The 24273-nt window shown below is 33.3% G+C and overlaps 1 protein-coding gene and 1 long non-coding RNA gene across 6 annotated transcripts in view; one reads left to right on the top strand and one right to left on the bottom strand.

Moving 5' to 3' along the window:
• Nucleotides 1–24273, bottom strand: part of LOC309622492 (uncharacterized protein) — a 639059-nt gene that overhangs the window by 393731 nt on the left and 221055 nt on the right. The gene's annotated exons all lie outside the window — the stretch shown is intronic.
• Nucleotides 1–24273, top strand: part of LOC309622537 — a 67549-nt gene continuing 43276 nt past the window's right edge. Inside the window, exon 1 of the long non-coding RNA XR_014240950.1 lies at nucleotides 1–23597. This is a non-coding gene — a long non-coding RNA (uncharacterized lncRNA). The remainder of the gene's footprint in view (nucleotides 23598–24273) is intronic.

Here is a 24273-nt window from a genome sequence, read left to right on the forward strand (position 1 = left end):
GATTTGAAAACATGCTGGAAGTACAAATTTCAACCATGGTATCCTTGGATTAAACCTCTAGAAAAAGTTAAGGAGGAACAATTTCACATATTGTTGGACAACAAAGGCAGAGCCTTGGTGACCTTCAAGCACATTCCAACCTAGCATTCTGTAACTCCTATAATCTGTTATTCTTTTCTTCCATTGCACTTTTGCCACATCTATTGGTGTGTTTATCATCTGCCTCTTATCCTAGTATGTAAACTTCACAAGGAGAAGAAAGTTTAATTACTACTATGCTGCCAGGGCATTCCTGAAATACTCACTGAAAAAATGGCATGAATTGGATAATAGAACACTGAAAATATAATGAGGTTAAAGTGCTTGAGTTATTATCATATAGTATTTGGAGAGACACTTGTTAAAAGGATATAATTTTGACATGCTAGAGCAAAGAAGTTTTACAATTATTATATAATATTAGAATTGAAGTTAAGAGTCACAATTACCATGTGTGGTTCCAATTTGTAACATATCACTTCACCTTGAAAAAAAAATGTTTACTCCCATGGAAACTTTACTGCTGTGTCCACAAAATAACGAGTAGTCTGTAGAATGCAGACTTGAAGCCAAAGTTGTCTTTCATTCTAATCCTTACACCAACAATTTCATTCATAAAACGGTTTTCGGGCTTCCCTGGTGGCGCAGTGGTTGAGAGTCTGCCTGCCAATGCAGGGGACACGGGTTCGAGCCCTGGTCTGGGAAGATCCCACATGCCGCGGAGCAACTAGGCCCGTGAGGCACAACTACTGAGCCTGCGTGTCTGGAGCCTGTGCTCCGCAACAAGAGAGGCTGCGATAGTGAGAGGCCCACGCACCGCGATGAAGAGTGGCCCCCGCTTGCCGCAACTAGAGAAAGCCCTCGCACAGAAACGAAGACCCAACACAGCCATAAATAAATAAATAAATAAATAAATAAATAAATAAATAATTTAAAAAAAAATTAAAAATTAAAAAAAAAAAGTTTTCTACTGAGTGTGTACTATGTGCCAGACACTGAAAACAGGGCGCTGTAGATGCAGAAAAGAAAGCTATAATCACTGCCCTTGGGTATTTTCTGGCTAAATAAGATGAGGAAATCAACAGTTGAGGCAGAGTGTGGAAAAGGTTAGTATCTAAATAAAGCCCAGAATTATAAATAAAGCCCAGAGCAAGGAAGAAGGGAGCAATGGAAGACATGGATGTCAGAGAAGGCCTCCAAATGGAGACAATTAATAAATCGAATTCTTAAAAAATAAATAGAAGCTTTATAAGATGATCAAAATAATCAAGTTCTAATATTTCAACAATAACTTATTTACCATGTGGACTAGCAACTTACACTAATTAAATTTGATTCTAGGCAATTTGATTCATGTTTAATGTACGTATTCTTTGTTCTCATACTAAAGAACAACCTGTAATCCATGAGTTTTGTTTTAAATGTAAATGCCAACAATACTTCTGTTTCTTATTTAGTTCATGTAGTTCATTTCTTACTTAGTTCAGCAGCACAATGAGAACGTTAAACCACCTTTTGAAGACACTTCTCCCTACAAATAAACATCTGTTTATTTCCCTACTAACTTCAAACTCTGAAAGGTGCCATCTATACTTCTTATGACCATTTTCTTTTAACTAAATCTAGACTTTTTCACTGCTTTCAAAACTTCCACCTTTTCTTTCTCTCTTTTTAATTTGCTATTATTTTTTAAAAGCCACTGAACAGTTTACTCTTGTCTCATCATCATTGAAATTGTTGTTAATTAACTAATCGACAAATGTATAATTTCTTCTGAAAATAAATGATCCCACCTGATCAAAGTTTTCACTATAATTCACAAGAATTATATTTATGCTTTTGCTAGGGCCTAGGACTGTAGATTTATCATAGAGAACTACCAAGAAATTAAATACCTTGATAAACTTTTCCAATATATTTGTTAAAAAGAAGTATATGGTCTTCATTCAGCCATCATTTGTTCTTTACTTCCCAGTTTTAATAACAAATTGTATCTTGTTAGTTGTTCTTTCAGTAAAGATCATGAGTTTTAAGAGTGTAACAAGTGCCTTTTCTACTCTCATCATTAAACTTCTCTCCTCCCTAGATATTTACTATCTCCTTGAATAACTCACATCTATTCCAAACTTTCCAAAAATGTCTCTTTCTTCCTATTTCAATAAAAGCATCCCTACCAACCTTCAGGGCATGGCTGAAGCTCACTAGGTGAAAACAGCAACTGCAAGTGAAACCCAAAGATGACGATCCCATGCTTTGTTCTCCATTTTGTAGCCACATGGTAGTAAACAAGCAACTTATTTTTCTAAGTTTTCCTGGGCCTGAGATTTGGCAAATGAGAAAAGTAGATGAGATCATCTCTAAAATCCCTTATGGTTCATATATTTTATAATCCTATTATAAATAAGTCTTAATTACAAGGACACTTGGGTTCTGTGTAGTTAAATTTATTCTGGGCTTTTATTTTTGTTGTTGCCCTTATTTTTCCGTGTGTTTGTTTTCCTATAACCACTTTGATGGATAGCAGCCCCTTCATCTGTCCTTTGCAAAGCTGCATAATCTTTAGCAATTAAATTAGCCAAGCTGATATAACTCATGACCTCCTTCATGCTAGAAATTTTGATGCAAATTTTGTACAACTAGAAACTTGAACTATGAAAATTTCAGAAAATTCAATTTTCCTGTTATGTGTGGTACTCTATTTACTTTGGAATTTTACTGATGGTTTCAAGTTTGCCTGAACCAATGGTTCAGAGAACCATCTAAAAAAAAAAAAAAAAAAACTAAAGAAGGTGGTATTTATATTTGTGCTGGCCTTCAATTCATGCTGTGTGTCTCATAATGCAACCTAGTATGAGACGTGATTGAGGGATACTCCTATCAAACAACTGTTCAGAGAGAAGTGTGTGTGATCTCAGTCCAATTTAGAGCACAGTTGTCCACCTGGAAAACCCTAAACTCAGTGAAAATGATCATCCTATGTCAGTCTCATCTAAGAAGTGCAAAACTGAATGTACCCATGGACCATATTAGTCCTTTAAACCTTCAAAGGGCATCCTGTTCACCAAAGACAGGCCTTAGTCACCTGACTCCACCAGTTCATGAATGATGATCTTTTTAAGAGCCTTAAGTCAGCTTTAAAAGAGAGCACTAAAATAGGATTTAATAAAACAGAACCAGGAAAATTGAAAATAGGAAAAACTTAAGGTGGTCTAACATTGCAGGGCTTTAAGGCATTCTTCTTCTTCTTGTATTAAGCAATCTAGTGTTAAATGAACAAGTAAAGAGGAAAATAGCAACAAAATAAGGAATATTTTTAAGGAATGGTTTATTTTACTCTAGAAGATATTTTAACGTCTTCATTAGACCAAAATAGAGTAATTCAACACCAAAGCAAAATGCAAGTTGGATTCTTATAGGATGTATATTTATATAAGTTGTAGGTACTTGATACCTGCTTAATGATAATGATGATAATAGTGATAATTTTGATCATGAAGTAATATGAAGACAAAATACTTTAAAAGGAAGTTCCTCCCTTGAGTTTAGGAGGTTCCCCTTTTTTATCATCGTTTTAAAAAGCTTAGTATTGTCATTAAGAAGTGCATATTAATTTATAACACAAGAATAAAATTATCTAACCATGTTTATAGAACCACTGATATTAAGAGAAATGTTGGTTGAGGGCTTAAATTATGCCTCCAAATTCAGAAGATTAAAGCCAAAGCTAATTTAATGTGGTCATATTATTTCCAATCTGAGTCTTAAATAAATTATATAACCTATTCCAAGACATACTATCCTTTGAGACAAACTTTGATCCAATCACTTAAATAGTAAAAATCTTTTTGCCTTCTTTGAAGAATATTGTGTTTTTTTTCTGTTTTTTTTGCTTGTTTGTTTTAGTTTAAAATCATGTACCATAGTTAAAAATAAAACAGCCTTCTAGATTTTAGTTTGGTAACCAACTGGAGCTTTAGCCTCTCAGGACTCTTTCAGATTTTTATTTTACTTTTTTCCTTCTTTTGCTTGATCTTTCTTTCTTTGTTTTTCCTTTCTCTTACTTTCAACTGCATGATAAATTCTGGTTTGTCTCACTGAAGCTTCAACACTAGTTTTAACGAAGTGGCTGAACTTTTAACCTTTGAGCCCAACATACTTTAAAACTATCACCAATATCCATTGTATTTTTTTTTCCATAGTTCTGTGTCAGCTATTGTGAGGGTAAGTCTTTTAGTGTATAGGACCTTATTTACCCAGGTTCTTTGTAACAGCAAATAGAGAGGATTTAATTATTTTACTGGTCTTCCTCAAAATTCTTGGAAAAATAAAGTGCTGGAGCCTCTAACCCTCCACCCTTGCCAATCCTACTCCTTGATTGGTAATTGGTCTGCAAATAAGGAGTTCCTGGCTGTCAGTTTTCAATGGAAAGTCACTTATTCATAACCAGGCTTCAAACTTCCCAACACAAAAGGATGATTTTTTTAACCAGGTCATCTTAGAGCATCCAAGCTCATTCTCTTCAACCATGCGTTCCCCTGAAAGGCAGCACAAGCAGCATTTCCTAGAATTCCACAAACAAACAGCTGGGATGCCTTCAAGATGCTCAAAAGGAAAGAACACTTTTTTTTTAATGTAGAATTTATACTTATATTTTCCTCTTTGTGTTATTACAAACATTTATAATTGTCACTCCAAGCTATGTCCTTCTATGAGGAACCAAAAACTCAGCAGTTATCTGTTTTATTTGTTGGAGGAATAATTTGATGAGCAGCGAACACTAGAGGGGGAGCTTACCCGTTCAGGAGACAGAAAGCTTCAGACCCTTTGGGAGAGGATGAGAGTGATACTAGAGCTACTGACTTAGACAAGTCAAGCTAAGACTTGGTCAGCCATGGTTCAGAAGCCAAAAGGTCAAGAATGGTAGGTGGCCAATTTACTGTCATTTTCCAGAAAGGCAGGGAATCATAAGTAGAATTGAGAAGTTTAGCTGCTGCTCACGCCATGATACGGAATATTTTAAAAACCCCTCTGGAGGCAGTTTTAACAGGAGGAGTAGGATAACAGAAGCTTTTTCCCCTTTACTATGACTGTCTGTCATTTAAATGTCTAAGAAATGATGGAATGAATTATCATAAAATTTTGACAAATTTGATGGCTCAAGCAAAAGGGGGAAATAGGCACTCTGATTATTAGGTTCTAATAAGACATGACATTTAAAATGAGTTTACATGGCAGTTAGACCTTTGCTTTTTTTCCTCTTGATTTAAAAACACTGAGATTATTTTCTTTGAAAAGAAAAAGACTTATTTCAGTTTCTCTTCTCTCTAGTTTAATGACTGTAAGTTCTATTTTACCTTTTACACATTTTTATCTTCTATACCCATAATCTATTTGCTTTCCATAATTTGCCTGAGCTTGACAAATCTTAAAATGTATCTTGAAAGCCAGTAGAATATTTTAGTAGAAAGATTTAGTAGAATTTTAGTAAAAAAAAAAGTGTAAGCAGCCCTTTCATTTATTAGTTTATTTTTTCTGTATTATGTTACAAGGCAGTAGATAAGCCTATTGACTTAAAAGAACAAACTGTATTTTCCAAAGTGAAAAAAAAAACAATAAAAGGGGATTAACCAAAGTATTGAAAAACAAAATTAATTTTCTCTGATCTCAACGTCTACTTCTTTACCAACAAAAGAGCAAGTTCTATTTGTAATAAACTATTTCATTAACCCACATGAGCAACCTCTGATATGATGTTTATATTACTTACTGAAGAGTCGTGCTTTTTTTAAAAAAAGAAGGGACAATTCAACCACAATTAGTCTGACCTTTGGAAACATCTTGAACTTTTAGTTTAAAACTAAAATAGTTTGGGACATTTCCCAACTATGTACCTATTAATGCTAGAAAAGTATTTCTTTACCAAAAATAAAAAGGAATATAAAGCACTTTAAAAAACACCTCTAGAATGACTTTCATTGTGTCAGAACTTGACAACTAAAAGTAGAAAGAAGCACTTGATTTTAGTGAATAAACTGTATGTGGATGATGTAACTGATCAAAACCTGACTTTTCCTAAAATTATTTTATTTACACAAATATAAGAATGCGGTTTAATAAGATTGTTTTTCCTGGTACATTAAAAGGGGGATTTATTTTTGTTTTTCAGGGGATTTCCTAGAACTGTGGTGACTAGATCTTTAAAGTTCTCTTCTGATTCCAGTGGTGTTATTCCCCAGAGGTTTGCTTAAGGCTAGTAGGTATCTCCCACAGTCCTGGATAGCAATATTTACTTAAACATTTTTTATTTATATAGTTAAATAATAAAGCAGAGGGAGCTTGGATTAAAAATATTAATTGTAAGCTTCTACAGTTTCATATTATGAAAGCCAACTTTTGGGCTACCCAGTAAAATATATTTTGAGGTTGCTGGTCTGGCCCTCTAGGGCATGTTTTATGTTCTGCCCATTGATAACAGTGCAAATTGTGAGGGTGACAACAAAGTGGACACACTTTCCTGGAACTCAGAGTATGCAGCTTTGGAGTCATGCAAGTTGGAGGGGAACATGAGTTGCCCAAGTAAATGCAACTTTCCCCTTGTACTGTCAGGACTAGAGCTATTTTGCTCACACAGGAGAAATGTTTAGTTAACCATTTGTGGTCCCATCACAGAAAAAAAAATTGTCATATGTTAGGAAATGCTTCTAGGTTCCCTGTGAGTATTAATTAATTTACTGAAACATTTTAATTCCTCAAATCTGGTCGAAAAGTAGGTAGCCAAGAAAAACGGCATTGGAACTGTGAGTAAACATAATACACTTGGAAATTACATCCAACATGAACCAGACTTCTCTCAAGTCCCTTGATCTGTTTGGTGCTTGATCTTTCTGATCAAATGTATTTTCCAATATTTCTTTTATTTATATTTCAAGTGACTTATTTCTTTTAAATCTTGGACTTTTAAAAATTTTCTTAGTTAAATTGACCTAAATTTAGATATTTTCTCTAATTCTAACTTATGCTTATACGATGCTTTATGCTTATAAGATAAGTAAATTCAATCTTGTTTTATTTCTTCCATTTCCATTTTATATTTTAGGAATTTGAAAACAATTAGAAGAAAAAGAAGCAAATCTGTGATATTTGCATTCATTTTATGAGTTTCATTTATTTATTATATATTAAATATGTTCCTCTTTTAACTGTATTGTGTCACGATTGCAGGGAGGAAAATATTTACAACTAAATCATCAGTAAATGTCTAAACGTCATTCAGACACATAAAATAAGATTCAGACCTAGAAGTATGAGTGGGAGAATATAAAGTATGATGCCTGATCTTAAAAATAGTTTAATAGAAAATTAATAGCTAAGTGAGTATTATATTCACTTGACAGTGAAGACTCAATAACCTTTTATAAAGTTTGTTTTTTTCCTTACTTAGAAGAATGAATCAGCGTAAATGTCTCTGCTAATGACTACCAATACAGCATGGAAATCCATGTCAACATTCTTCCTTCAAGGGTTTTAGAATTCATTTTCAACATTTCATGGAAACGACCTGCTGTTTGTTCTGTGTCCTACTGATGATATATTCTACTTTGAAACCCAGACAGGACCAGAATGAGAGAGAGGTAAGAATATATTTATAAAGGGGAAAAATAACAAAGACCAATTGAGGAAGATTTGAAATCAAATGATGGATATTTTTTAAAAGTACTTTATATAATTGAAGCCAGATAGCTACATAGAATTGTGTTAGGAAACGTGGTTAACAAGATAGGAATGTATATGTCTTTAATATCAACTTGTTTTCACAGAGGTTCACGTTTCAATCAACCAATCAATCAGTGACCCATCAATCAAAAACTGTACTGAACATCTACATGTACCATATTTAACTATATTTAACTCTGACTTATTGTGAACCAGACAAGAAAGGCAAGTACTATTATGAAGTTTGCAATGTAGCAGGGGTTCTGATAAGTAAATGGACAAGTATGATAAAGTAAAAGCAGGCTATTATTGGTGTACATAGGAAGAACACCTTACCCAGATTTCAGAAATCAAAAAAGATTTTGAGGGGAAGTGGCAAAACAGGCCTGAATGGCTGAAAAGAATTAAATTACTATAGAAAGAAAGAGGGAGGGGTTGAAAGGAAAGAATGTTTAAGGGAAAACGAGCAAGAGAACGCAAGGGAGGGAATGGTGGGAGAGAGTGGTATGTGAGCAAGGGCCGGGCCGGATATAAAGGAATTTGTTAGCCACCACGTTAAGAGTCCAGCTTTATCTGGGAGTAGTGCAGAGCTGTCAAACAGTTGTAAGCAGGGGAATGATCAAAGATTTGCATTTTAGAAAGCTTTTCCTTCACTATGTGGAAAATGGATTGAAGAGCAACAAAACTGAAGGCAAACAGTTCGTGTGGGAGAGATGAGTGTGGTTTAATCTAAATCAGTGACAGGGTTATAGAGAAAAGCAGCCCTATTTGGCAGCTGTTTAGAAGGTAGAATGGACAGAGGTTAGTCTTAGATTGGATGTGATAGAAAAGGGAAAAAAGGTAGTCAATGTTATAAACAATATATTAATTATACCAAATGATTTCACTGCTTATTATTCACTGGGTTTATTTGAGCTGACTGACTACAACCCCAAATATAAGGAAATGATACCATAAGGAAGCACATGGCATAAACAAGTTTATCCATCTATATATTCTCCGTAATCTTAAACACCAGGATGATATTTTGACATGCAATCAGGTTTTCTCATGTTACTGAGAATATGATTCTTTTGTAACCATTTACTAGTTTTACTAGTAATTTCCAAGTTAAAAGAAAATTACATATATTTTACATAAAATTACATAAGGCAATAATGTCCAAAAATAAGAACAATTGTGGCATACTTAGATTCATAAATACTTGCCAACTGATGAACTGCAGAGAAAATACTTAATAACTTACAATCTTTTTTTCCAATTTTAAAATAAATGGCAATATTGAACAAAAAAAAGCACTTTAGAAACAAATATTAAAATATTTACAAACTTGTGTTTGTATAATTATTCATATAGGTATATATGGAAATGTTTGTATTAACCTTTTAATTCAGTCCTATATATTTACTCATTCAACAAACTATTATTTTATGAGATATATGCAAACATTTATGCAAGTTGTTTAATATGAAAGTCAAAGGAATTAGATAGCCTATTAGATTCTCTCATTCCAGGTTTATTATTTTTAAGCTGTGCTGCAGAGGGAGAGACAGAAGGGGAGGAATTTAATTTGTACCAAATAATTCACCTGCATTCTGAAAAACAGACTGAGGGAAAAGTTTAGAATATCTAGGCAATAGTGAAAGTAGAGGTTTACCTAGAATATTGATCCCCAAATTTATAGTTTTGACAGGAGTACATCCCTAGTTCCTTTACAAGTTTGGGTGCAGAATCCTGTGATCTGGCAGACTCTTTTTTTTTTTTTTTTCATAATAAACCTCCCTAGTGGTTGAGGAAGAAAGTACATGAGATGGGGTTAGAGCATGAGTCAGGATGTGGAGTGTGGAATTCTGTTAATTTCCTGCTCTTGATTTGGGTGTCTAATGCCCACTTTTCTGATGAAGGAAATATTTTCAGTGCCCTGAACTCAGAACAAAATTACTACCTCTTTAACCACTTATATCCCTGTAGTCCTTCCAGGAGTCAAGCCAAATATTAAGAGAAAAAAGGTGTAGCATATATTTGCCAGTTCTTAACATTTCCTTAGGATTCTCAAACCCAAGTACATCTAAAATTTTAATTGCTAAAAAAAAATCTATAAAACATAGAGCCAAATCTGTTTAGACTGCTGTTGGAAACAAAGTTGACTGGAGATTCCTAGCCAAGCAAAAAATGCTAGGTAAAATTTGTGTTATGGAAAAATTGTCATTCCAAGATTTATTAAGACTTCCATGTTACTCAAAGAAAGTTTCCTATAGGTAGGATACCATATGTCTTGGTTTTCCTGGAACAATCCACAATTTGTCTGTTCTCTGGCCTTGTTAATAATAGTGCTCTTTCATTCTAAAAGTATATAAATTTGGATGATAAAATACGTGGTTACCTCACTAATAGAACTTTAGCACCATAGATGCTTGAATAACATTGGTATATAGTGCTCTAAGAAGGATCTCATTATTTGGACATGATGATAAAGGGACATGGGGTTCAATATTAATCTCAGGTTTTGATATTGTACTGCTTCTAGGAAATGACATTAATAAAGACAAGAAAGTTACAAAATAATGAGAACTTATGTCAAAATTGTGTAAACAAAGCAGTGAGTATGCATGCTTTGTGCAGCTGGTGAAAATAACACTCTAAGCTACTTAACCTTTACTGGTTATTTTCATGATTGCACTGTTTATAAGAAAGTTCCATAAGTGAATTTCAAAAGGATCTCTGACTCAGGTGTCTGTGTATGGTTGTTGTTGGGGATTTCTAGTTGTTCTCAGGAAGAGTGAGGAGAATTTTTTCCCATCAGTGAATGACACTATCTTTTGCCATTCAGCACAAAATTTTAGACTTCAGAACCTTATTGTGTATTAGTAACCCATTGGGAGGTGCTACTTACATTATTCTTTGCTCATCTGAATGAGTCAGTTAGTTAAAAGGTGCAAACTAGGAAACACGTTTTTATGAAATCTGAAAATCTAAAGTGAAATTGATAAAGAATTGATTTTAAAAAAAAGAATTGAAAGTGCCCGGCAAAAGACCCAGTGAAATCGATGGCTTGCAATGTGTTAAAACGTGTTTATTTGCACTTTCAAAGTTCAGATTTCCTCATACATTTTCATACTGATGGAGATAAAATGCTAAAGTCTTAAATCCCTCTATGCCATGCTGAGTTGCTAAGGGCTGTTGAGTTTTTGTTATTTCTCCTCTCGAGTTAGCTCTGATTACGCCTGCTGAGTGAAAAATTTGTATTTGCCGACAGAAATAGGAACCACCCCACGTGCACTTGCACTCAGCAAATGCTCCAATACATCACAAAGATTTGCTCAACCCACCTTCAGAGGCCAAATCGAGCATGTTATTTTCTGTTTAGGTCTGATTCTGGAGCCTATCAGTCAGGAGTGTTTTCCAATCTCTGATTAAAGCAAGGCCTACAAAGCTGGAAGTGTTCACACACAGTCTCATTAGAGTGCTGGATAGAGTGACCCAGGCCTTCTAGCACAAAGCTCTGAGTGAACTTCAAATATGAGAGTGCATCAATCAAATCCAAGCAAGGCTTTTATGTCATTTTTCTACTTTGCCTTTAAAGTCCTATAGGAATGCCCTTTCCAGCTGTACAGCCGAAAAGCATTCAATAGAAACAAAAAAGCAAAGACCCTCAGCCCCCTGCCCCCTCCAAATGGGTATGGTTTTACCTCCCCCACCAAGCATTAGAGAGTCTTCTGTGCTTTTTAAATTATTTAGCATGTTCAACAATGCAATGAAGAATATAGTCACATCACTCAATGGCTCTGTGTTAATTATTAGTACCCATTTGAAAAGGAAACCAATAAGGTCAAAGGCAATGAGATTGCATATTGTATGTCTTAAATAGAGGTAGCAGAGAGATTCGGGAAAAAATTAAGCAATGCTCATGGAGGTTTTTCATTCCTAGCCCCCAAACCCTAACCCCCAACTTCACTTCTTGCTTTTCTTGTGTTGGCGTATACCATTAAGTAAACAAACAAACAAAAAAGCAAAAGAATAAAATCATAAAGGAACATCAAGAATCTTGGCAGGAAAGATGATAAGGCGTTAAGTCAGAGAAAGGGGAGTCAGACATTTAGTTAATGTTTGTTTTATACACTGCTCAGGGCACTCAAGTCATTTTCAAAAATACATCTTTAAAAGATCAGCAAAAAGCAAAACAATATAAATTTGCCCACTAATATCATTAGAGGAAAATGCATGAGTGCAGTTAGCAGTGATTATTAAATTTAGGTACTTTTGCTTCCAACATCAGGCCAAAAAACATTATAACACAAGTAACATCAGTATGAATTAAATAAAATGAGGCTTTTGAAGCCTGAAAAACAAAATAATTTAAAAGGAGAAAAGAAATCTCTCCTACAGTGTAGATAAAGTTTTCTGAATTTTAAACAAGTGAATTGTTCAACAACTACTCAAGATATCCTATGTTGATCCAATTAGGAAGAGCAATATACTGGAAATACATTGTACATCAAAATATTGGGCAGATATATTGCTTATTCAAGGGAATTCCCTGTATGTGTACATTTGTTTCCATTTCTAAACTTTACTAAATGTGAGGCAAATACTACCCACAAATAGCACTTCACCCACTCAAATATATTGCAGCATGTAAAAGAGTGTTTGAATTTAGAGCAATATATATATTTTTTAAATTTAGCATGTGTTTCTTTACAGGGCTTCAGATGTTTGGAAGAATTATGCAGATTTTATAAATGAGTACTAGAGCATTATGCTACTTGATAGTGTCCCATCTGTGCTTCCCCTGTAGTGTTTGACAGGGCATCTGTGTAAATTGCTTTTTTTTTTTTTTTTTTAGTTAATTAGTTTACTGCATAAAACTTAATGCACTACCTGATAAAAACTTTTGTTCATTTCAGCACTTTTTCCCCTAGAGCTGATGTTCATCTTTAGCTTTAGTCAGGCCTAACTTCTTCCTTTGTAGATTTCTAAACTGAAATAATAAAACAATACTTTTTCCCTCTTTTTCTTATAGGGCATAATACACTATGCTTGTGTGACAATAAATATTAAGAGTGTAAGTAATAATTTAAGTCAATCACCCCAACATTTCATATATTTTGTCATAACTTCCCAACTAAAACATCTTCTAACATGTTTTTCAGGGATAGCTTAAGAAAAGCTTTAAAAAAACTTCCTAGGGAACAAATACACATAGTTATGATGTATGTACAACCAACCTTTCTTTTCTCTCTAGGGTATGTTAGCCTCTATTTAAGTAGTTTAAATTATATCAACATAGGACCAAAAATCTTGATAAAATAAAATAAACAACAGAGACAAAACAAAGTATAAAATCAGTTTTTCACTTGTCTGTATCTTGTTTAGGAAAGATAATAGAAATCCCAGATGATAAACTAAAATTTTCAAGTTCATCTCGATATTTGTTCTCTAGAGAATCAACACAAACTAAAGGAGATAAACATCCAGGACAGAGAGGAGACATTCCGCAAACACTTGATATGTAACACCTATCATTAGTTAAGGGCCTAAGTTCTAAATCAAACCTATATATATGAGTTGCGTAATTGGGAAAATTTTTTACAAATCTATACCCCAGGTTCTTTATGTTCAAAATGATCTCATAGTGGTATTTACCACACAGATCATTATATTAAATAAATTTATACTTATCAGTGCATAAACAGTGTCTGACAAGTAACAACTGCTCAAAAAATGTTAGCTCTTCCCATGTTGATTTTGATGAGAATAGCTGTTTTGCTAGACGCATAAGCTCACATTAGTTCACACAATATATCTGAAAAATGTAACTATTACTTCTTCAAAAATTAAAATACGTATTTTATGAAACATATTTAATTCAAGAAGACTTATCTTAGATAATATGTAAGATATATTCTTTTTTAGAATAACCAAGAGGACAATCCTATAGAAATACATTTTATTTTATGAATCTTTCAGACTGAAGACTTAGCACAGTCTGCCAGTTTTGAATTATATAACTTTAGAGCTATTTATTTCTTTTTCTGACATTATGGTCATCATATAGGTAAGTTTTATCCATAAGTTTTAAATAGCATACTATGTGAATATGTTTTCCATTTATAAGCCATATAAATTATTTGTCCAACGATGTTAACTATTTATTTAGTGGGCACTGATACTGTAATTGAACTATAACATGATGTACTAATATTTGTGCTCCATTATGCTCTCTGTCAAATAAATTTTCTTTAAAAAAAGAAGAATACAGATTGAGTTTGATGTCGAAGTTACCTTATTTAAAAATTTGGAAAGCCGGTCAATGAGGTGCACTCTTGTTCATCTAAAAAATTCATTGCAAATGAACCAGGTAGAAAATGGAATTTAGAACATTTCAATACGTGAAAATCAAAATCAAAATGTCAACTTCTCTGACTTGGAGCAAACTGAATCATGAACTAAACCCTCACACTATGTAAATATATAAAAACTTAGTAAGCTCCACGAATGTTCTTAGACTCACATATAATATGTATTCCATCCAATAGCATAAAAAGTTTAAAAGTTAATTACTCTGTAAGATAAAAATTCTTATATGCATTTGCCTCAAGGTTTAAAGTATAAAGGGTTCTAGCAGTTGTTTCACACTCAAGCGGAAAAAAAGAAATATCAATTTGACACCAGTCATGAAAACTATTGAAGAAGGACTATTTTGTAGTTATGGTTTGCCTTTCCCATGTGGAAGATGATACTTAGTATAATCTTTGTTGAGAGGCAACAATACTTTAGCAGTGTTTTCTCACATTAAATATACTAGTTACTCCAAAATCTAATCTCCACATTCCCTCTAGTCTTAGTATGCTCACCTTCACAAAGGCCAGAAAATGAAAATTACACACACATTCACACACATATACACAATGCATCCCCAAAAGTTAAAAATCAAATAAAATGTTCTTCAATTTCTCATGCCTAGTTTGGAAAATTTGTCATAAGAAATATTTTATAAAAATCAAATCTACATGTGACTTTCCAGTCATTGAAGATTCTTAATGGTATATGAGACCAAGAATTATTCAGTTTTCCACTGATAGAATAGAAAGCTTACTAATCACACACCTTTCCTGGGTATTCCATGCTATTCTATAAGAGCTAGTTAAAGACATATGGATTCCATTCTTACAATGTAAGTGTTACAAAGAAATACTATTTGGGGAAGTTTGGACCAGATTAATTTTTCTGAGCTTTATTCTATCTACTTGACAAGATATCCAACCTTCTTGGTAAATATGTTAAAGTTAATACCCTTTTCGCTGTGAGCAAAGTAAGTCATAATCACAGCTATGAGATCATTCTCATGTACTATCAAACATGATCTACTTTCCTTTCTTTAATAAAATCTCCCCAGCATTTAATTTTTAGTTTTCTTAACTTTTTTTTAAGATGGCATACCTTTTCTAAAACAGTACTCAATTTTATATTTATGAAAACACAGAATTATGTGCCTACCTTCAGTATTATCATTATGACTATTTTTATCCAAGGGGTAAAAAAGGTAGCCAATTTTTCAAAAACAGAACTTTATATAGAGAAATTTGAATTGGTCAAATGAGAGGTGAAATACGCACACTGACAGTAGTACTGACAAAGCAAAAAGTATCCAGCCAAACTTAAAGAATTTCCTAAATTTGCTAATCATTATTTTTTAGACCAAGTTTCCACCCACCTACCCCCACCATTATATCAGGTTGAAGTGTCTAAAAGAAGACAGACCCCCAAAGAGCAGTTTAAAATGCTTTAATTTTTTTTAATGTGATACTGTTCTTTTTAAGGGTTCTTTCATATGTGATCAGTCAGAGATACTGACTTTTGTGAGTTAACACAAAAGTGAAATAGCACTTTTAAGTGCTGTCTCTCTTTGGAGATTTAATGCACTTTGTAATATCTCTGAGATCAGTCAGGGAGAGACAAGAAAAAAGAAATTTGATTTTGAGTCTGGACCAAAGCTCGGTGACTTGAGAGGCACCTAAACATAATGAAAGGAAGAAGTTTCAAAGAGAAAGTTGGCAGCTATGACCAGAATCCACAGGGCTAGCAGGACTGACATCAACCAGAGGCAGATTTAGAGGGGTACCCTATGATCTCTCTTGATACCATTGACACTTCAAGACCCAGTTTCATTGAGGAACAGTCCAGTAAAAGAGCATCTCCAAAGGACACAGCATGGTTGCGGTATTGAGAAAGACATGAAAATGCCAGCACCAAGGGCCTAAAGCTGTCTTTTTCTCCTCCAAAGATCACATATATCTGGGGAAAGCAAAAGTCAACATCTGAAACCTGCTTTTTCAAGCTTGACTTGAATGATATAAAGTTGGCCGTATAATAGCTAGATGCTTACCTTTCTTACCTTTCTGACCTAGGTTCAGTCTAATGTAAGAACAAGTCATTAGCTGATTCCTGGTAGTCTTCACTTACCTCCTGGTGAATAACTTTCTACTCTAGTATTTTATTTTTTTAATTAAAGTAACTGTCAGCTAAATTTGTGTCAAACACTGAAAATCAGCATAGAATGCTCCCATCAACTGGTTGTTTCCAATGTTTTCAAAGATCTATGTATTTCTGCTAACAGCTCTGAAGGTTGAAATTGATGCCCAAGTAGCTATGTATGAAATGTAAATTCTAAACTGGGTATAAACAGTATCTGAACAAATAATAACAATAATGATCTGTGAACTAAAGAAATCATGCAGCTATTTTAAGCTAGAATGTGTGTGTTGACAAAGGGGGGTGGGTGCTTGAGTTCCATAAACCTTTAGGACACTTATGCAGCATAAGAAAACAAAAATCTAGAACAATTATATTAACTATGCATGGGATTTAAAAATTATGGATCAAATGGATGTATCATGATGATATTGATTCTAAAATGGCATCTTTCCCCAGTTATGGAGGCTAAATTACAGTTGAATGATGGTTATAGAAAGTTTCACAAATTTGCTTATATGAGAATTATGTTCAGAATGAAAAAAAGAATTGAGTGATTTGTCAAAATAACTAAGGGAAAAATATCACTTTCAGTCTAGATGCTCAGGCAATTGAAGGAAAGAACTAATAATTACCATTTCAAATTTGCTTATGCTCAACGTCAGTATAAGACATAGGATTCTGCGCCTGCCTACTGTGTTATCACCTCCAATTTATCATTTTGGATATCTCTTCATGACAGCAAAATATCTGATTAATTTAATGCAAAGAATTAGTTACATTTAGTGGAAAAATTAGTCTAAAGTCTTTCTTTCATAGAACATCACTTGAAATTTCACATTTTTAGGAGAATCTTAGCATTTGATGGGCACTTTCAAAGTTCTTTAACTGGAGCCCAATTTCAAGAAATCGAAAACTTCCATACAGTAAAATCAACACTGCACCTTTACTATTAGCCAAGATATCTATTTTGTGAAACCAATTCTAGAGGAATTTCTAAGCAGCCCACATTCTTTGAAGTAAAATAAGTTTGATTTCTCTTAACTATTAAGTGAAGTGAGATGAGAATATGTAAGCTTAGTCACAGCTATAAGCTGAATTTACGGAGTGTCATTCCTTATTGTCAAAGTTCTAACAAGATTATCTGATGGCATTCTAAATACTGACAAAGAAAACATAGTCATCCCAAAAAGTACCAGAAATTCATCCATTAGAAAGGTATTTATTAATATGTAGTCTGTGGTTATTTACAAATGAGTGTTAAGTATCAATGATATAAATAGTAAGCTAAAATATGAAAGTGGTCTTTTGTATATTATAAGTACTTAAAACAAAGTAAGTTTTAGCATCCCAAACACTTCTGTCTCTTTAGGCATTTCTTTTTCCTCTTCAAATCTAAACAAGTATCTTATTCTCACATGGAATGCCTACAATAAACGTAATCCTTGGCTCTATTTTAAAAAGAAAGTTATCCTGCTGGTCTTTACAGAACTACCACACCCAGGAGCCACATATTCTAGAAATAAGTCTACAATTTTGGTTATACATCCATATTAGCCCACTAAAGTTCTATAAAAAATAAAACACTTTCTTGTTAGCTTGGGGTGTCTTTTCTATCTCCTACTCTAGTCTTTACATAGCTAGTCTATGATTTTCCTATGAATAGTATCTATGTTTTCTTTGTTAAAAAAAAATCTATTAAGTCATTCATGTTTAAATCTATTAAGTCAATCCTATGGCAAACATTGGGAGTAATATATATCACTATCTTTTCTACTCATATAAGAGCATAAATGTTTTCATAAATGTGTCTATATGAATGTTGATGTCAATTATTTCATTCCACAAATATTTATTTAAATCCTACTACATCCCAGGTTCTGAGGATCCAGAAATGAACAAAATGGATGAAGTTCTTATTCCCATGGAATACATGATCTAGTGGGAGGAGACAGAATATGTTAAGTAGTAATAAATTTTATCTATAAAATGAAGGCAGAACACACAAACAACAAGGAAGGAAGGAAATAATAAGGGAACTTTATCCAGGAAATCGAATTGTCATTCTATCAGGACATTGACCTAAAATACTCCCTAATGATAAAACATTAAAAGTTCAATTCAACTAACATTTAGTGGGCAGAATTATGCTACATGATTTAATTTGCATATGCATACCCTCTTATTTAAGATTTGCCTCATCATTTTGATGCTTATTATTTTATGTCATTGTACTTTATACTCTACAAAACATGTGATCTGACAAGTTAACATTCTAGCCCTTGAATCTCTTCTATTGCTATATTGTGGAGTGCTTCATTATAAGGCAATACAATTATTTGAATAGTACTTATTCATGTCCTCTCTTTAGTTTGGTGCTATCTCAAATTTTGAAAAAAAGTGGCTCTATTGGTTTTAAAAAGATCCAGCCAGGAATTTGTTTCTGAGTTCCAATTACTTAAATATTGTTAGCTTTACCTCATATTTCTGTCTTTCAAATAATCCCTGGTTTCAAATTAAACATGATTCTCAAAATATTGTCCTTCTTGATTTCACAAAATAATGTTTCTTTTACTAATATAGGAAGGGTGATAAAAAAGAATTCTAGAAATTTAATTATTTTCAATTATTTTCAATACTATCCACCAATAATAATAAATAAGAATTTGCTGTCACTAATTTCTTTTAAATTCATACTCCTTAAGTAGTCTACATAGTTAAATAAAAAGTATGATTCTCATGATTTGTGATTACTGTCTTTAAAATACACCAATATATTTTCGTGAGTTAAGTTAGTAAGCCCCTAACTTTTCATGAGGACTACTGGAAAAAGAAGCAAAAATGGCAAGAACAGCTGCTCCGTAAATAAATATGTGGGCCAGCTTTTCTAGGTAAATATTTAAGTTAAAGTGGAAACGTTTCTTCAAATCTTTATTATTATAAAGTTATTCTATCCAATAGCTGATTCCAGGAACTCCACATCCTATAAGGGATGGTTGCTACGAAACTTGTTTGTAATTTTAAGAGCAACTATATTTAGTACGGAATTTCATGATTGCGTGGCAAGCATTCCATACATACCATCTCATTAATCCTCTCTATAATCTTTAAAACTATTAGAACACATTTTTTGAAGAGCTTAATTTGGCTCTGAATCTTCAGCTCCTTCAGAGGACACTTGAGAAGGTATGGAAGGAGCTTTATCTCAAGTTATTACTTTGCAATATCCTTTTTGTGGCATATAGGAGAGAAATGGATATAATTTCTTAAATGATAGTTCTAAAAACATGAGCTATTGGCCCAATTTAATTCTAATTTCACTGATAGCTTAAACACCAGCTTTTATTATGAGAAAACATGTCTATAGTCATGTTCCAATTGCTGTCTTTCTGTGTTTTTCACTGTCCTAGAGGAGAAAAGCATACCCCACAATCTTATCTAAAGGAGGATATGAACCAGAGTTTACATATCAGGAATGACGTATATCTCAACCACGTTGAAGGCAGGAATTTCTAAACTATTTATTTTTGTTTTCCAAAAATATTTACATTGACTAAAACGAGCCATAGATGGTGACAGATTTTGTGTCACCCTTCAGAGATGTATCATCTATTGCTTGAGGCCAAGAAATGAGTAGTTTCCATAATTAGGAAGCAAAATTGAATAATTGGACTGTCGTTCATAAGGGTTTTTTTTCCTCTAAGAAGGAAAACCATGTAATATGTAAGTCCCAGTCAAGTGGGCTTACTTGATTTATTCTTTTTAAGCACACAATTATCTTGTGCTCATCTAACATAACTACAAATATTCAAGCATAGATTTTTTTCATTCTCTTTCATCAGAAAATCCAGACAATAGTTTTCTATTTAGAGTTTTCTTTGAATAAAAAGGTACTCTTTACTTTAACATAAATTTAAAGAAAGATTAAGAAAAATAAAAAAGTGTTACCCCTAATAAATGAAACATTTGAGAGTCATATGAATTATAACATTGTGAAAAGATACAACTAATTTGACTCATACTTGCCTCTAAGGCAAAGACTTATTTTAATGATTAACATTTACAAATATTGTATTTATTTTATTATACCTTGATTCATTTTAATCTCACATTATGTTGTCTAGTAGAATGTGTTTCACTAGGCAAAACCATCGAGTACTTACAACGTGATGATAAACTGAAAAAGTTTTTCAATTGCTTTTATTCAATCATTCATTCACCAATTCAGCTGATATGAATTGAATGTCTACTATGTCCTGGCTGCCAAGGATATAACATTAAGAAGATAAAATTACAGCTATAAAGGAACTTGTAGTCTAATTCCATGAAGGAAATGGACTATTACTGTTACCTAATTTAAGCCTGAGGGATTTGTTCTAATCCAAACTTTTTTCTTGAAATTTCATCTAATCTTGGGGCCTTCATTAACTCAATAAATTAGCTTTGATTTCTTCTATCTACTGAATGGCACCCTGAAGAAATACCCAAATAGTCAGTGTGTCTGCTACTTTTCCAACTTTCTGAACCAAGGCTGGTTTTGGAAAATGTTGAGTAGATGAATATCTTTGCTTCACCACATTCTTTCTAGTTGACTCATCAACTTTTAAGATATGGTTCAATCATTCAATCCATCCATGAGCTTTAAAGAAAATTCAGAAGGACATGTGGAGCCTTTCAGAAATCAGGCACTAGAAAAAATTTATAATGTGGATATCCTATAACACTAACCATGGTAGGTTATTACTGGTGTTAAAATTTGTAGAGAACTTTCAGGTTTTTGAGTATCTTGAGACACATACAATGTATACAGGAGCTTTTATGTAGGAATCATTCAATGAATTATACAAACACATGTGTGTGTGTGTGTGTGTGTGTGTGTATGCACACACGTATATATGTGGTACTTGACCTCTGGAAATTTATTTTCTTGGAGTCACATATATATGTGTGTGTGCTTATGTGTATATACATACCTATACACGACAAATAGAGGAGTTAAATTTCTGGGGCCTCTAAACTTTAACATTTTCCAACAGTTTTGCCTAGTCCCTACAATTAAGTCCTAGCCCTTTCTCTACACACTATTACCAAATGTTGGCAGCAATAATGTGTCTGAAAGTATTATAAGGTCATTCCCAGAAATACCATCTCAGAGAAGCAATAACCTTGGGCACACTGTTTGATCATGGTACATCAAAAAATTACAAGGGTAAAGTGGGACAAGGAAAAAATGGGTGTTAAATATAATACCATTTCTAGAAATAACCCAGTGGTCGTATGTCACAACTATAAAAATTTAAAAGTTAGATTAGCTTGTTATTTTTTTTAAAAGTTTGATTTTTAAAAGAACGTATATATTTGTTACTTTGACTAAGAAATTTTCATATAACATTATCACAAAATATCTTATTCTAATATTATATGTAACATTATTATTTCCAATATATCAATATTAGGAATGAATCAATACATTGGAGAAAACATCACCTAGATTTGCTTTGCATCTGCATTGATAAATAATTTGTATTTTTAAGTAGAGTTTTATATAATAATTATATAAGCAAAGGATACTTTTATCAATCCCTATAGTATTTTTCATGGCTGCAATTAATGTTTCCATAAATTTTTTGTCTATTTAAGTTAAAGTTGATTAATATATATATTTTCCTACAGTAGAATAATTCAGATATTTTCACAGGATGAACATTTAAATTTTAAGTAGTTGATGGCAGTTATTGTCTAGCTTGTAAATAAGAACAATAATGCATAACAAAATTGAGAGATAAGTAAACACTTCATTGATGGCACTAGCCTCTGCATTTTTAAAAAATATTTTTTAATCTCTGTGGCACCACTTTCATCTTCAGATGCTTAGTAGCTTCATGGTCTCATTAGACACCTTCTTTTATCTATTCATATAGTTTTCAGGAAAAAAAAACAATGTATAGCTAATTATGTTAGCTGTCTGCTAGGTATTTGCAGATTATTACATTATTTTATTTATTATTACATTACTATGCTTTAAGCCAATAGACTATATTGCTAAGGATGGTACGTCCTAGAACCTGACCTAAAATCCTTCAGGATGAAATAATTTATGGGCACTTATGGGAATGGAGAGGGATGGTTTTCTAAAGTAGTTCAGCAAGCATTTATTTAGCATGTACTGTGTGCAAAGTACTGAAAATGGCAAGAAAGTCAGTGCATTCATTCCACACCACACAGAGTCTTTTGGCAACATGGTTTCCATTATATATTCCAAATTACCCTGGTTGTCCAGTCCAATTCACAGAACTGTAGTTGATTTAAACGTGAATTAAAAGTTTAATAATTTGATAATACTGTAATTTTTCACCCCTTCAGGTCTACCTCCAAGACTTAACTGATTGAATAGGCTCACTCAGTTCAAATATATTGTGAAGATGTTTTAACCATATTAATCTTTTATTTATGGAATGTCACTAAATAGTGTTTTGCCTATAACTGTTCTCTCTTTTTGCTCTTAACTTAATGAACTAACTTTTAAAGAAAATTATTAAACATGGACACCCAGCACGTATAACCATGTATTTGGGGTCTCAGGAGGAAAAATGATGAAAGTGAATAACCAGGACATGTGTTCACCAATGTCTTTCTTTCCCTGCAGAATGAGGATAATTTTATAAGGAGGTCAACATTCATGTTTCACAAGAAGTTATCTCCCTGCTAAATCATAGTCTGACTACCATTAGAAATGAATCCTCCTAAGAAAACTAAAAATTAAGAAAACTTGTTTCCTCTGGACTAAATGAAACCTGATTCCTCAGGAAGTTGTACCTCAGAACTCTTCTGAATTGGTTTCCTCACTTTAAATTCATCCCCCACTACTCTGCACTCTTCAAGGGTATACTGAAATAAGTCACAAAGAGTTCTGCTTTTCCCTCTGCTCTCATTACTTCCTACAGGAAGAAAATGTGCTCTATTCTCTTCTGCTCCAAACTGAAGTAACTGTTCCATACATTACATATCTCACTGTGGGTTAGCACATTGTCATAGAGATAACTCAACTTAATAGCTGATTGGATGTGTAAACATGCCAATTCTACAATAGTCTTTTCTAAAAACTTGTATGGCACCATGAAGGATTTTCACAAGTACCCTAAACAATTCTATCCTAAAATTCTGTTTTACAATCAGGATCCAGTCTCCTGCTTCTTAAGGGAGTAATAAGAGAAGAGGAAGGCAAGTGGAGAACGATGTTCAAATGGGTTTGGGGAAATCAAAGGACAAAGAAGATTGGTGCTCACTGCTCACATGTATTGTACTACAGTAATCAGAAAAGCTATACCACGCTGGTGTTACCCTCTCAACCAGCATGGATGGTGCAGGAGGAGGTGAGTAAAGATGGCTCAGTGGGGTGTGTACTTATTTCTTCCTGACACAATCTATGCTCCAGTAAGTCAGAGGAACAGCTAGAAGTTTCCTGTGGCCCTAAAGAGAGGCAAAAAATTGCAATGTCTTGTGTATCAAGGAGATTATTAAAGCAACTATGAAAGAGAAGCCATGTAGGTTCATAAGGGAGGGATACAGGTGGGCCGTGCTTGGTCTAAAAGGCAAACTCTTTAGGTAAATAGATGCCCCTGCAGATGCCAATTTAGGTGATGGCAATGATGGCATGCAAGATGCTTATCCCCACCCCCAAGCTAGGCCACTGCATAAGCCCCAGAAATACAGATTTCTACCAACAGACATGGGTAGAGAGCACCCTGAATGGTTGACATTATTTTCCAAATGAAAAACTGAAGTAGAACCTAAGTTCATTTACAGAAAATTACAATGTTATGCTTCTTACGCAACTGTGATTAATTATTGAGATTCATTCCTGACAACACTGTCATTCTTCACTAAATGATGATCACCTCTGCTAACTGGATAGACAAAGATTGGGTTACAAAAAGGGATATGTCCCAAAAGATATACTCAGATAACATACTCACAACTTGGTCTAGAAAGGCTGCCATTTATTTACTGGGTCTTTGTTTTCAGAATCCCACATAAATATGGAGAATA

Source organism: Balaenoptera borealis (genome assembly GCF_965194805.1).
Source record: "Balaenoptera borealis genome assembly, chromosome: 2".
Taxonomy (NCBI): Eukaryota; Metazoa; Chordata; class Mammalia; order Artiodactyla; family Balaenopteridae; genus Balaenoptera; species Balaenoptera borealis.